The sequence below is a fragment of the Pantherophis guttatus genome, chromosome 3, assembly GCF_059756535.1.
Source record: "Pantherophis guttatus breed Tessera chromosome 3, ASM5975653v1, whole genome shotgun sequence".
NCBI classification, from domain to species: domain Eukaryota; kingdom Metazoa; phylum Chordata; class Lepidosauria; order Squamata; family Colubridae; genus Pantherophis; species Pantherophis guttatus.
Genome location: NC_142065.1, coordinates 182,154,257 through 182,168,753, shown reverse-complemented (window position 1 = coordinate 182,168,753; position 14,497 = coordinate 182,154,257). Strand labels below are relative to the sequence as shown.

The following is a 14,497-nucleotide window of genomic DNA, read 5'->3' as shown; positions in this document are numbered from 1 at the left end:
ATAGAATCCTAGAAAGTTCCACTTTCTAGAGTGAATATGTGTGCATGTTGATGGCAGAAGACCTTAGGATCCAATTTAAGGAGAAAAAAAAAAACTTTCCAGAATTACATGCATTACAATACACTGGATGGGCTAGAGAAGTGCTGGTTATAAATATGTCTCAGGGACTATGTCACATTGCTGAAACTTGACAGTCATAAATTCTTGTTCCTGATGATCTGTTTATGATCTTGATTTATGTCTTGGCTCCAAGTTTTCCATAGGTCCTTGCATGTGACCTCCTGTCTTTGATCTCTGGTTGTTTATGACTTCCGTGTGTGCTCTGCTGTTTCTTGAATGTCAATCATTCTGGAGCAGAACACCCCCTATTGACTCTAAGATGACAAAAAAAAAAGTAAAACAACTGACCAGATATTGATACAAGCATTTTTAGGCCTTGATATAGAAAATTAAATGTAGGCATTTTCCCTTTTCTTCTTTCAGCTATGAAATAAATTGCAGGATATTCTTGCAGTCAACATATTCTTTGTTCGGATATTTTCGTGGGTCCTCCCATTATCCCTGGGTGGAAGGAAGATATATATGCTCTTTGCACACACATCAGTGTTTCCCCCCCCCCAAGACACCGACACTCACAAACTGTGTACTGAGCTCCAAAACACTGCTTGTTAGTTGACTGTTGCACTCCAAAATAATTTAATTTTACCAATAGGGATATCTTGAAATGTAGCAGAAAGATTATTTTTAGCTTAGAATGTTGCTAAAATACCTCGAATACCAAAGAATCCTATTACCTGTTCTATTACGTGTGGTAAATATAAGTGTAGCAAAAGTGGTGGCAAGAAATATCCCTGCCATAATCTCTGATGTTCTGAAGGCCTTTCATGTATACTGTGGGCATGGCTGCTGTTTTCCTCAGTTTTTGCATTACATTGCGTGTTTTTGTTCTTCTCTTTTTCCCTGGGTAAAGGAATAACCTATGGCAACAGGATGGCAACATAACTTCCTCTCTTTCTTTTCATGAATTGGAATCTAGATTTGAAAGAAATTTCTTTTATAGCAAAATAAAATAAAAAAAACAACAACCAGGCATGGTTTAAAGAAGTCTGTGTGGATAGTGCATAATAAAATACCAATGTCCTAACAATACATATCAATTTTGAAGATGCTGTGAGCGATCAAAACTGCTGAAAACACTTGCTGTCTAATATGCTCTACACAGGACCTGATGATGATGATGATGATGATGATGATGATGTGTCATATCCAATATTTTGATTCACCTTGCACAATAATTGGCATAAGATCTTTCCACCAACATTTTCACAACAGATTCCAATATCCCTGGAATATTGCTGCTTCCCCAAACTACTTATTTAACTACCACAGCAACTGGCCTGGAGCAAGCATCCAGATCCTAATTGATTGAAGATCTTATCGTTCCTCATAATTGGCCATGCTAGGTAGAATAGAGGGCAGTGACAGCAAAACAGCATTGGAAGGATCCTACACAATCTGCTACTGGTAAAACATTTTCCTTGTACTTTATCCTGTAGGATTTTAGAACTCAATATAATGAATATGGTAAATCTGTTCCATTTAATCAACCATTTCTCATTGCTTCTTACAGTTTCCTGACACAATTTTTGAACACAGAAGCCTTAGCTTGTTCTGTATTCCTAAAGAATACTGTATTCTTGCATGCCTCAGAGCCGTATCTCAAAACACCGTATTTTGACTCATTTCCTCAGACTTTTTTTAATCTCCAGCAGAATCCCAATGTTATTAATATCTAGTATTTTATTTAAGACAACTGTTTAGTAAATGGATGAAGTTCATTGTAATCATTGGTCTCATCCCTTCCCTTTTCAAAATTACAGTCTTTTTTTCTTTCAAATAAACTGGGGCTATGTTTGCTCTAAAGACAGAATATTTTTTCTGCTGACACCAGAATTTTAGTGCATTATTTGAACTTTTCATTTGATTGTTCTGGGCCTTTTTGTGCAATATTTGATCATATTTCTTCATAAAGTTCAATCTCGGGAGAGGAAATCATTAATTTACATCCAAATGCAAAAGTCATTATCGGCCCCTGCAATAAAATAGAGATATATACAGATACAGATACAGAAAGAAGATAGACATATGCAGTAGACTGATACAAACAAACACACACACACACGAACTGTTTCCCTCAAAATTCTGTAAGGTATGGTGGAAAGTGAAAATACTAACAACAAGACTTCTGGAGGACAAATATTCACATAGCTTCTATTCTCCTAAATATGTTACCATTTATTTTAGTTGGGAGAAAGTGAAATGCTAATGATTGGCTCCCCAACCTTCCATGTTCCAAATAATGGTAACCGAGCTTTGGAGATGAGAATTCAGCAGCAGAGAAATATGTTGCAATATATAAGCTCTGTCTGTATCTGCTTGCTCTTTTGCATAACTTATATGAAGGCAGGATGATAGCAAAAGATTGTATGAGAAAAATATCATTATGTTTATGTATTTTTCATAAGAAAAATATAATGTGTACTAGAAAAGGCTGATCGTATGTCAAAGTATATTCAGATCCACAGCCCAAACAATATTCAAACATTAATAAGTTTACAAAGAGAGAGTTATTTATGTAGAGCTGCATTAACAAGGGAAGCACAATGCATTTGGTTATATTTTTTCAGATCATAAAGTTTTAATAATGTGGCTTCTGCTTTCTATAAAGTTGTGAATTGAGAGCAGGTTATGAATGGACTGTACGTTTGTTTGTGACATTCCTTGAACAGATGTCCCAGATGAGGAAATTCCTCATGGATTAATGATGTTATTGTGAGGTTTTCTTAGCAAGAACCTTCTTTCGAAGCCTTTAGTGGTGAATCATGAGGCTGCCTGAACTAGAAGTGGAGTTATTCATGCTGTTAGATAAGGCGCAGAGATAGAGATGGGCTTCTCTAATTACTCGCATCTTGGAGCAGCCAACTGGAATTTATATACCTGGAAGAAAGATGGGAGAAATTTGTTCAATTTGCACTTCCCAAACTAATACATGAACAGAAATGTAATATTTAATATTTGTATTTTCTTAGATTGTAAGAGTGCAGTTTTCTGAGCATAAAAGTTTGCATTTAAAGAGGGAAAAAAATGCTATAGTAGCATAGCAATTGGGATCATTGCCTTAAAGGCAGTGGGATAACCTAGTGGTTAAGACACTGGGTTTGTCGGCTGGATAGCCAGGGTTTGAGACAGGGTTCGGACCAGATCAGGTGATCCGGTAGCTATTGTGGCAGGTGGTTCGGAGAACCGGTAGCAATGGTGGTGCAAGGCTCCACCCACCCACCTGGGTGTCATTACTTCCTGCTTTTAAAAGGTAAAAAAAAACTCTGATGATCACGCACCACAGCTGTGATCGTCAGAGCCTTTTTTTATCCTTTAAAAGCATTTTTTTACAACCTATTCGGACAAAAAGGTTGTAAAAAAATGCTTTAAAAAAGTAAAAAAAAAAAGTTGGCCATGCCCACCCAGTCACATTACCCCCCCACACCAAGCCACGCCCACAGAACTGGTAGTAATAAATTTCACCACTGGTTTGAGACCTGAGCACTGCGTGATGTGGTGAGCTCCCACCGTCGCCCCAGCTCCTACCAAACTAGCAGTTTGAAAGCATGCAAATGCAAGTGGATATATAGGTACCACTTCATTGAGAAGGTAACCACACTCAGTGATGTCATGCTGGCCACACTGGTATATGATACTAATGTGGCCATATACGCGGCTGGTATACTGATTTTCTTGTTCCTTGTATTTTAAACAATTGTAATCTTTGTCCAACCTCAGTTCATTCTAAAATTCAGCTTTTCTCTACAGTTTCAGACTTCATGACTGCAATCATTTTAGTGACCTGTTTCTATTTTCACTTTCTATACGTGCTTTTTTTTTTCATTTTCAGGTTTTTATAAAGCTTTGTAAAAATGCACATTGGTTTCATCTGCTGTTCTCCATCATTTTTCTTCATTAGAATTATTTTCAATTGTGCTTGTTATTGTGAATTTGCTTTTTAATGAATTTCCATCCACCTTAAGCTCCCTTTTCTATTAGTTTTTTGTTCTAATGAATCCTCCTTATCATTTTTTCTGGGTTTATTAAAATCCACTCTATTAAATTTTTATTGTTTTAAAACCGCAAAGTATTTGACTATACATAAGTTGGTTTCCTAGAAATACAAATAATATGTTGTCATGTGCTTGCTATTTCCACTTCCTTGATTACATGTCCCAATTGATTAGTATCAATTAATAGCCTAGAAGAGCTATTTTCTGCGGCCTTCCTCTATTCTCTGAAGAAGACAAAAAAATGTTAGCATGTCAGGAATTTTCTGGTAGGACTGTGCTTGGCAGAATTTGTTTTTCAACTGATGTCAGGGTTATCAAAATCCCCCATCACTACCACTTCATGCTTCTTTGAAAGATGTTTTGGAATGCAGTAATCATATTTTCTTTCTAATACTGTGGTTCATATTAGACACCCACAGCAATTTTTATTGTCTTTATCCCTCCACATATTTGAATCCAAATTCACTCTACTGCAGTGTTTCTCTACCTTAGCAACTTTAAGATGTGTGGACTTCAATTCTTGGCTGGGCAATTCTGCAAGTTGAAATCCACAGATCTTAAAGTTTCTGGCCTATAATATTAGCAAATTAAATTGGATTACTGAACAAGCATAGATACTTTTAACATAGCAACTAATTCTTCTCAATTGTGTGTGCTTCTTTTGAACCAACTGCATCTTCAATTGCTCAGTTCCAATTACAGAAAGCATCTCACCAGGTCTCCATTATACCTACTGAACCTTATTTCTTCCCTTGACTAAGAGTTCAGGCTCAATTTATTTGTCTCTGGTACTCTATAAGTAGGTATGATGGTCATACATTTTATTTGAGTGGTTAATAGCAGCACTCTCTTTTCCTTCCACAGTGCTCAAGTATTTATGTGAAGTCCTTCCTTCAGAGTTCTTATCTTCAAGCCCAAAAGGATTACATTTTAAAACCTTCTGGTCAAATTTGCCATGCTTCAGCCTGTCTCATACAAGCAGTCCATTATTCCGATAATTAAGACTATTGTTCCAGGAATCTAATCTCTTCCATCATCATCAATTGCCTAACCAGACATTCATTTGCAATATTCGCCTTTCCTACTCCAATCATTTTAGATTGCAGGGAAAACCACCGAAGATCAATACCACCACATCCTTCCATCATCTTGAGCTTCCTTCAGCATCCATATTCCTTGAAGTATAATTTATTTCCACATAAATTAGATGGAAGAGTTATTTGTCTGTGGGATTCATAAATCTTGAAAGTTAGTCCTGAGATATCCTTGATATTTATTTGTAGCAGATAGTTCATATCATAAACCAATGACTGCAAATAGCATACTTTTTTTTTTAAAGTAACCAGCCACCATAATTCTTTCATTCATTTGATCAAAACTGAATAGAATATAATGATTAGTTCCAGAGATTTGGAAATTATTTATTTAGTTATTGATTTGATTTGTGTTTATTCGATTTGTTACGCCCATTCAATTCAGATAAGACCGGGTAGTTTATAAAATATTAACCATATTTAAAACACAATTTAAAATATAACAAAATGTTACAAAATTCCTGGAAAGAAAAAAAAACAATAATATTAAAAAACAAAACAAAACATGACAGGGTTTCCACAAGCCCTCTAATCCCAGGCCTGGAACACAACCAGGTCTTAAGGGACTTTAAGACATTTGGAGAATGAGAGCCATATGTATTTCTGGGGGATTCAGCATCCTGCATCCTGCCTGTTTCTTTCTTTTTTCTTGATTTGAAGATTCAAAGTTTACATCTGTAAAAACCTGGACATTGTTTTTTAGTTCCAATGGTGCATAATACTGTCTATGTTCCTTGATTCTTACTATTACTGTTATCAATTAACCTTCATTTTTTTATTTTACAGTCTTCCTTATGGTAAGTTGTTTTCAATGTTAGTTTCTACCTTAGGAACTCCTTTATGGGAACCAATAAAACATCCTTTCTTATCAGGTAACATTTACTACTCCTATTCTTTGATTTATTCTTCAAGGGCAACTACAGGGTTGCACTTGCTGAATATGTAGGCCAGAATGTTGTCAACCAGGAACATAAACAAACATGAGCACTGCAAGTAAAGGATTTCTCATCCAAGGATCTTCATCTTCACTTTTGTTTCTTAAGCTTTTACCAGTTTTACTGCAGAGAAGCATATAATCATAAAATAATAAAAGTTGGGGGAAGTGGCCATTAGGCCATTGAGTCCAATTCCCTGTTCAGTGCAAGAATCGACATTAAAGGAGATGGATGATAGTCTTGCTCTGTTAGGAAGGTTTTTTCTCATCAATATTAAAGTGGAATTTGTGTTCTTGTAATTTAAATCCATTATTCTGTGTCCTGCACTGTGAAACAAGAGAGAACAGGATTTCTTCCCTAAGACATTTTTTTCTGGTATTTGAAGAGTGCTATCAGTTTCTCTCACAGTCATCTTTTCTTAAAGCTAAGCATATTGCTGTATCTCTTTCAGTCTTTTTTTCCCCTCTCCCAAATGGTCCAGTTTTTTCTGAATCCAGCCCAGAACTGGACACAGTATTTGAGACAAACTTCAACCAAAGCTGAATAGAATAGAATATTAGTTTCAGTGAGTTTGGAAATTATACTTTTGTTGATGCATTCTAAAGATCTATTTGTTTTCTTTGCATAGTATTTTATTGCTGGTTCTTTTGAAACTAACTATTCTATACATAATTCAGCTCCTATCAATTCTACCAATTCTATGTTCTAGATCTGTACATTTGATTTTTAATTTCCTAAATGAAGACATTTGCAAAGTGCAAATTGGTGCAAAGAGCAAATCTATTAGATTTCATTGTGTTACTCCAAGCTACAAAAATCATTTATGCAAAGGAATATAGGCCTGACCTTTGGAATGGGGGATGGATGAATGGATGAATAAATGAATGAATGAACAATTAAGAAGAGACTTTCAGAAAAGATTGTTCAGTCCCGAGAAAGAGGAAAATAGGAGAAGTAAATTCAAAATAACATCATGTTGAATTTATTTCATTTAAGATGGACAAACAAATCTTTCAAGATTCTTCTTCTTTTACCCTCCAATAATGAAAAGCAATCCTGGAATTCTTGCCATGTCTGCCTCTTGAAACTGCATGCCTCAAAGAGATGATATTTCTGTCTTCAAGTATATTAACTATCCCCTCCAATTTTATATGATCTGCAATCTGAAAATATTTCTTCCTTTTTATCCAAATCCAATGAAAATATTGAAAGTTAGGCAACCCAGAAATCACTGAGATTTTTTAGTACGGTTTTCAAGTATAATTTATCAACTTGATTGTCATGCTGTTCAATGTACCCTTAACTGGATTGCTGATCAGTGTATCATGCGGTAGTTTATGATAGATATGGTTTGCTGAAGTCAAGGTATATTCTATCTACAGCAGTCCCAAAATTTACTAAATAAGTTACTCAATCAAAAAATTAGGTAAGGGTTTGGTATAGCAATATTTGTTATTCATAAAGTCATGCTGATTTTAATTAATTACTGCATTGTTTTCAGAATCATATCTGTATTTAAGATCCTCCTAGATATTGATATCAAACTGATTGATTTTTAATTTGTAGGATTTGCCTTTCCTCCATTTTTGAATATTGGGTATTTTGGGAATATTGGGTATTCCAATTATTCAGGATGGCTCAAAGATAAACTATGGCCAGACTGTAGCTAGTTGATTCAGTATCCTAGGATGCATTCTATTTGGTTCCAAACTTTTTCACTTTTTCAAAGTAAAGAGGTATTCTCACTTCTCCCTGCTTCATTATAGGTTTAGTCAAATACTTACTGCTCTTTTAGGAGGGAAAATTTTAGGGATTTCTCTTTAAACTCCCCAGGCAGCTTCCATAGGCTAAAAAATGTTTGGCTTTATTATTCTTTTGCTCAGTGAGAGAACTAAAATGTAATGGAAAAAAGTCAAAATTGTATTCAACTAATTAAAATGCTGGTAGCAAATTTACTCATGTATAATGATGGGTTTAAACTTAAGAATAAATGCATTCCTTGGGACTGGACCATACATTGGTGTTTATGTTACATTGAAGTAACATACCTCATCTATTGTTCTTTAATTCTGCTCATATACTGTATATCTACTTTCATGAAGACATATTATGGCTTTACACTAGTTAATTGCTGAGAAGAATGCTTTTTTTGTCTCCCATCCCATGAAAAAATGATATTCTAATCCAGAGAATTACTTTGATGGATTGTTAAAAAAAGAGAGTAAAAATAAAATAAATAAAACTATTCTAATATTATATACTTGACAAAGTTTCTTCTTTGAAACATAGTTTTATATATGGTTTAGGCATAAGTCTATTCATACATACATAGAAAGAAAGAATTTTTTTAAAAAAAATCTAAAAAAATATTATGGTAGAAACCAAAAATTAAGGAATACAAGAGTAATAAGAAGTTATGAATGTGGAAAAGATTATCTTTTGCTAGTGTCAAGAGTTGATCTTTGCGGAGAAATTGAGACAGTAAAAAAGGAGAAAATTAAAATAAAAAGGCTGCAACAAAAGAATGTTTAAATTCTTTATGAAAATATACTAGATGCTGTATACCACATTCAGTAACCTGCTTAGTCCACAACATCTTAAAGAATTCCTCTACACATTAACTAGCTATTTTTCTTAAAATCTGATGGAAAGGCATCTGTGGTGAAGTCATGGATTATATGGCTGAGCAAAGGGAACTTTATTATGTCCACTTCTAAATTAGGGATGCTTTGCTTTGGCAGGTTCACTGACTGTAAATGCTAGTATATCTTACGTATACCTTCATATTTAGATAGGCAATTGTTTTGAATTATTTTTCTACTGTAACTGTCCATTTTATGATATTCTTTATTTTATATGTATAAGGTCTTTGCTATATTTTATTATTTGTTTTATGTATTAGCAATCCCAAGTGGTAGGTAGGCATTCGAAGAGCAAGATATATTTTAAAAATGTAATAAACAGGTGGTTCCAATTGCTTTAATATATTCAATTTACCTCTAAATATTTATTTATTTATTTATTTTAAATTTGATTTATATGCCGCCCTTCTCCGGAGACTCAGGGCAGTTTACAATGTGGTCAGCAATAGCCTTCATCCTTTTGTATATTTATACAAAGTCAGCTTATTGCCCCCACAACTGGGTCCTCAATTTACCTACCTTAGAAAGGATGGAAGGCTGAGTCAACCTTGAGCCTTGGTGAGATTCGAACCTGCAGTAATTGCAGGCAGCTGGTCTTAATAACCAGCTTAATAACAGGGTGCCTTAGACCACTGTACTACCAAGGCTCTTGGTCCATTTAGTATTTTTGTAAATGTTTTCAGAAGTTACATAAAGCAGTTTCACTTACAGCTGCTTCCATACTGACAGCTGTTAAGATAGTACAACTTGAAATACTTTTTCCTCTCTCTACATACTATACACTCAATTCATTTATCATTTGCTTCTGCTACATTTTGGTCTCAGCTTTGCTATTAATTAGAGGTGACTGTACTTTGATTAATTGCTAACATATGTCACATATGTGCCATATGAGGAACTGCAGTCTACATTTTTCCATTTATTGAATGCCTGATCCAATGAATATAAACCAAACATTGTTTTTAAATAAGTAAAAACCTAATCTTATCATACAGAATAATATGGATATAATCAGAATACAATACACTAATTCATTTGAAGTGTTAAGTGTTCACTGAAGTATGCAATAAGAATAGGCCATAATTCCCAAGGTAATGCAAGCAGGGTTATATAGGCCATTGGAGTCTCTTTGGTTTAGCCCAGGCCTTTTTATTTTATTTTATTCCATCTTCTCAATAAGTTTTAATAGCTCCATATTTTTATATATATATATATCATATAGTACGCTGAATTCTATGCTCCATGTTTCTTGGCAAACTCCTATGTACCTATGAAATTAAAGAAAATAATACAGTGATCTGTATAAACCATTTCAAATGTCACAGGTTTCTAGCATGAAAACAAACGAATTTGCAATGGATGGTTGTGGCTTCCCTAGGAGGTCTTTTGAAACTATTCCAAACATTCTAGAACAGTGGTTCTCAACCTGTGGTCCACAGATCCCTGGAGGGCCCTGATGTCATCACAGGAGGTCCATAAAGGCTTGAAGAAATGTTATGATTTAATTCTTAAGTCTTGAGAGTCCGTGGCCATGCTCCATGGCCACAAAAGGTATTTAAATTAGGTCTGTGGTGAACAAAAGTTTGAGAACCACTGTTCTAGAATTTTTAGGTTCTGGTTTGAATTGGAAATATGTGATCATATTCAATATCAAATTAGAGCCTACTTATAGGAAGATTAGTTCAGCTACTTTCAACTTGTAATAATTTATTGAAATGAAGAGTTTCAAGTACTCAAATTCAAATTCAAAAGCTTTTGCTTACTAATAGTATAGATAATATCTGTTTGAGTACTGTTAAAGAATTTAAATAAAACACTTGCTCTGACAGAAATATATCTAAAATCCTTTGTATCAAGGATCTTGGCAAATGGCAAATGGTATTTCAGTCTTTATAAAAAAAAGAAAATAATGAAATTATAGACTATTTCTAGATATGTTTTTGGAAAGTTGCAGCTATCAGTTAAAAATAAGAGAACTAAAAATATTGTCTGCACTGACAGGATACATCACAGTAGTATGGACAACAGCCACTTTTGGATGATAAGAATAGATTATCTCCCTCTGTAATCAGATGGCCAGCTCCATGTTGCCAGCTCACCACCACCAAGTCCCCTTTGCCAACTCACCACTGCCAAGACATCACAGGACAACTCAACACAGCCAATTTGCCACAGGGACAACTCACTGCAAGCAGCCAGAAGGAGAATCAGTCGGGCGAACAAGTGGTGGGCAGAGTGCAGAGTTCCCATTTTCACATACCTCCACTGCCTCTGCTACTGATGCATTGAGTTCTGAGCCATTTGGAGTTTGGGCCACGTCAGTGGAGGAGGTGTTCAGGCCATTCGAGGATGGCGATGGTGGGAAGGGCAGGTGGCAGGGAGGTGGTGGAGGCCAGATGCATCCCATTTTTACACTTCTTGCCACTGCTACTACAGCAAGCCATTCATTGGGGCAGTGTTTAGGCTGCAGGGCAGTGGGGCAGTGAGTGGGAGTGGGCAGCAGCAGAGGTTAGGGGCATCCCATATTCTCACACCCCACAGCCACCTCCATACCACCCCCCCAGAGTCTGAACTGCAAATGGCCTGGAGCTTGGTGTGACAGCAGCATCACCAGTGGTGGCAGTGGTGGCAACGGGTGTGAAAATGGGAAGCCTCTGCAGTCCCTCTGCACTCTGTGCCTCCGTCCCCCCCTCACTTGCCTGCCTGCTAGCCAGGCAAGTGTGGGTCACTTGCTTGCCTGCCTGCTGGCCAGCTTTCTCTCTGGCTGAATTAAGCACCAATATAAAAACAATAAAAATCCATAGCTGAGATATTCTAACACCATCAATCACAATCAATAAAGCCACTGATCAGGCTCTAGCACATTTCCATAACCTGCTTATGAGCTTTCCATGGTCATCAATTTGATGCTGTGGGAACATAACGCTAGACTTTGGTCTTTCATCCTTTTCAGCTGGATCTTTTTAACTCTGTTTAAAAAAAAAAAAAAGTAAAAGCTTTCCTAACCTACATATTTGGATATACTAATGTCCAGATACTCTGGATATTCTAATATTGTCTCTCGTCTCCTTTGTTCTATATAAATTTAACCATCTTCATAGACAGCGAGACTAATGAGCACTATAGTAAAGAAGCCGTGCCTAAACTTCTAATGGCCAAACATGCTGTGGTGAAAATGAAATAATCATCACATGTATGAACATTTTAAGTGCACTAAGACTGAATATGCCCTACCAATGAATTTTGAATGCAAACATAAAAGAAAATAAATGTTCCCTCAGAACATTTGTAAGTGGGATTTGTTCCTGCAAGCAAAATGATGGTTGTAATGAAGGTCTACTAAAAAAAAGTTATACTCTGGGAAAAAAAGTAGATGTTTTCATTTGCTGGCTGTAGCTAATTTTCTTTTAATATATGATTTTTATGTTCTACAGCCTCTGGTAGTAAGTGAAATATAATTCTAATTAATTTTTCCTATGGCTGTAGACAAATCAATAACTGTAAGGATCCCAAGGGGAAAAACAAGCAACATGGACTTCTAGGTTCCTAACAAATGCAAATAAAATGACCTTTTCCTGACAACTATGAATATTGTTCCACAAATTTACTACCAAAATTGCTGCAATCAGCAATTCATAGTGCAAATACAGAGCCAATAATAATCTTAAATAATTGTTCATTGTGGCAAAGCAGGGTGTAAACTTCTACCAATTGTTGCAAACTTCAATCAGGAATGCTCATATGAAGTGACTGGACAATCAAGTACTAGGAATCTCTCATTATTTCCATTATAAATTTGTACCATAACAGCATACATATCATTGCATTTGAGATCTACTTTATTTTATATTGGAAATATGAAAACTATCAATTGATATCAGATACAAAAGTAGTAACTTGGGAAGGTATGAACAAATGTGATAGATTAAGATGTTGTTATGGTAAACGTAGAGATTTATTATCAACAGCAGTGCACGTATTATTTTGTTAATGGTTGCTTGGGTAACTAGCAGGAAGTTCCAATATGGTGGACTGGACTGAGAAGTAAACACATACTCACACGCATCCAGGAAAAAGCAATGGCAAATCATTTCCCTATTACAAGTAAACCACATGGTTGTGTCCATTAAATCTGATTCAAGTGTACCTTTCTACATATATCACAAATTACCAGAAAGTTTTATCCCAGACTTGTGGACCTTATTTAAGCAGTTCAATATATTGTAGATGATGAATAAAACAAACATTCTTACATCCACTAGTACCCATGATTCTCTTCCCTCCTCACTCCTTACAGTTCCATTGCTTCCATGTGGTTGCTAATAAGTTCTTGCCAGACCTTTAGTGCAATACTCTTGACAAAATTATATAATAATAGAATGATGTGAGTATAGAGTGCTTGGTGATCCCTGAGTTTGGTTGTTTGGTTGCAGATGTTTCATTACAGGACTAGGTAACATCATCAGTATTGGTGAGTGTGGGGTTTTCTCCCTATTTATACCCAATATCTTGCCTGCCAGTATTGGTGGGTGTGTGGCAGAAAACAAGACCCTAAACAAGGCGCTTCCAAGAAGAAAATCATAGATGTGTTGGTTTCTTATAAACATAAAAAATAACCATAATTTATTAGTTTATTTAGTAGAAAATACATACATTAGTTACTGCCTTAACTGGTGCCATAGTGGCCCAGTGATTAGAATGCAGACTAAGTCACTACTCATTGCTAGGAGATTGATCCTGGCTCAAGGTTGACTCAGCCTTCCATCCTTCCGAGGTCAGTAAAATGAGGACCCAGATTGTTGGGGGCAATAGGCTGATTCTGTAAACCACTTAGACGGGTCTGTAAAGCACTATGAAGCAGTATATAAGTCTAAGTGCTATTGTTATTGCCTTAATCTGGTTTGCCTTTTAGGAGATATCTTCGCTTAGCTAACTTCTGGTTCTAATAAACTCCTCTTTCTCTTATTCATGGGTGTCTATGGAGATTCTCAGTCATCCAGGTCATGGTTGTCCCAAAAGTGCTTACAGCTGAAGAAGCTTCTTGGATGAGAAGCGAAACGTCTTCAAAGAAAAACCAGAAAGTCCAGTTGCATCTTGAAAAAGCACCTTGGGGTTATTCATGGATGAATCAACTCCTGCTCAATAGCCTAACAGCTTTCACAGGTAATAGAAAATCACATTTCTTGAATGTAAGCAAAAATCCTCTCAGTGCTGGGGACTTCGAGTGAGGTATGTGCTGTTAAAGGAGTTTTGTTTGTTGTATATTTCAATTTATGTATGGTCCCTTAAACTTTAGGAAGTACCACATGTGGCTTATGGGTTTGTAAAGAGCTCCATACATGTAAAGGATACTGATGTGAAGTGTAGGTTCAAGTCATTGATTTAGTAGGAAGCAGAATGATTAACTTGGGGAAATCGCCATTTAATAGGTATTTTCAGCACACAGTCAGCAGTCTGGGATCTGTCTGTAATGTGGTGTTTGATTCAAGGAAGTCCTATTAATATTTCAGGAAAAAACATTCACAGTTACATAAGGGGTGGGGGTGATCTCAATTTCTATGATTGTATAAGAGATTCACTGCAATCTCTGAAGCAAGTACTTTCCTCAGCTATGGAATCGGACAATCAGAGCCACATCAAAAGGCATGACTGAAATGTTATTTTTAAAGGGATAGAAAACTAGTCACCATATAAGGAATAATCATATTAACGTT

General features: G+C 35.8%; 1 protein-coding gene across 1 annotated transcript in view; it reads right to left on the bottom strand.

Annotated features, from left to right (window-relative positions):
• Positions 1-2,608: 2,608 nt before the first annotated feature.
• Positions 2,609-14,497, bottom strand: part of LOC117672907 (uncharacterized) — a 127,320-nt gene continuing 115,431 nt past the window's right edge. Inside the window, exon 8 of the mRNA XM_087888848.1 lies at positions 2,609-2,997. The gene's annotated coding sequence lies outside the window, so the exon portion shown is untranslated. The remainder of the gene's footprint in view (positions 2,998-14,497) is intronic.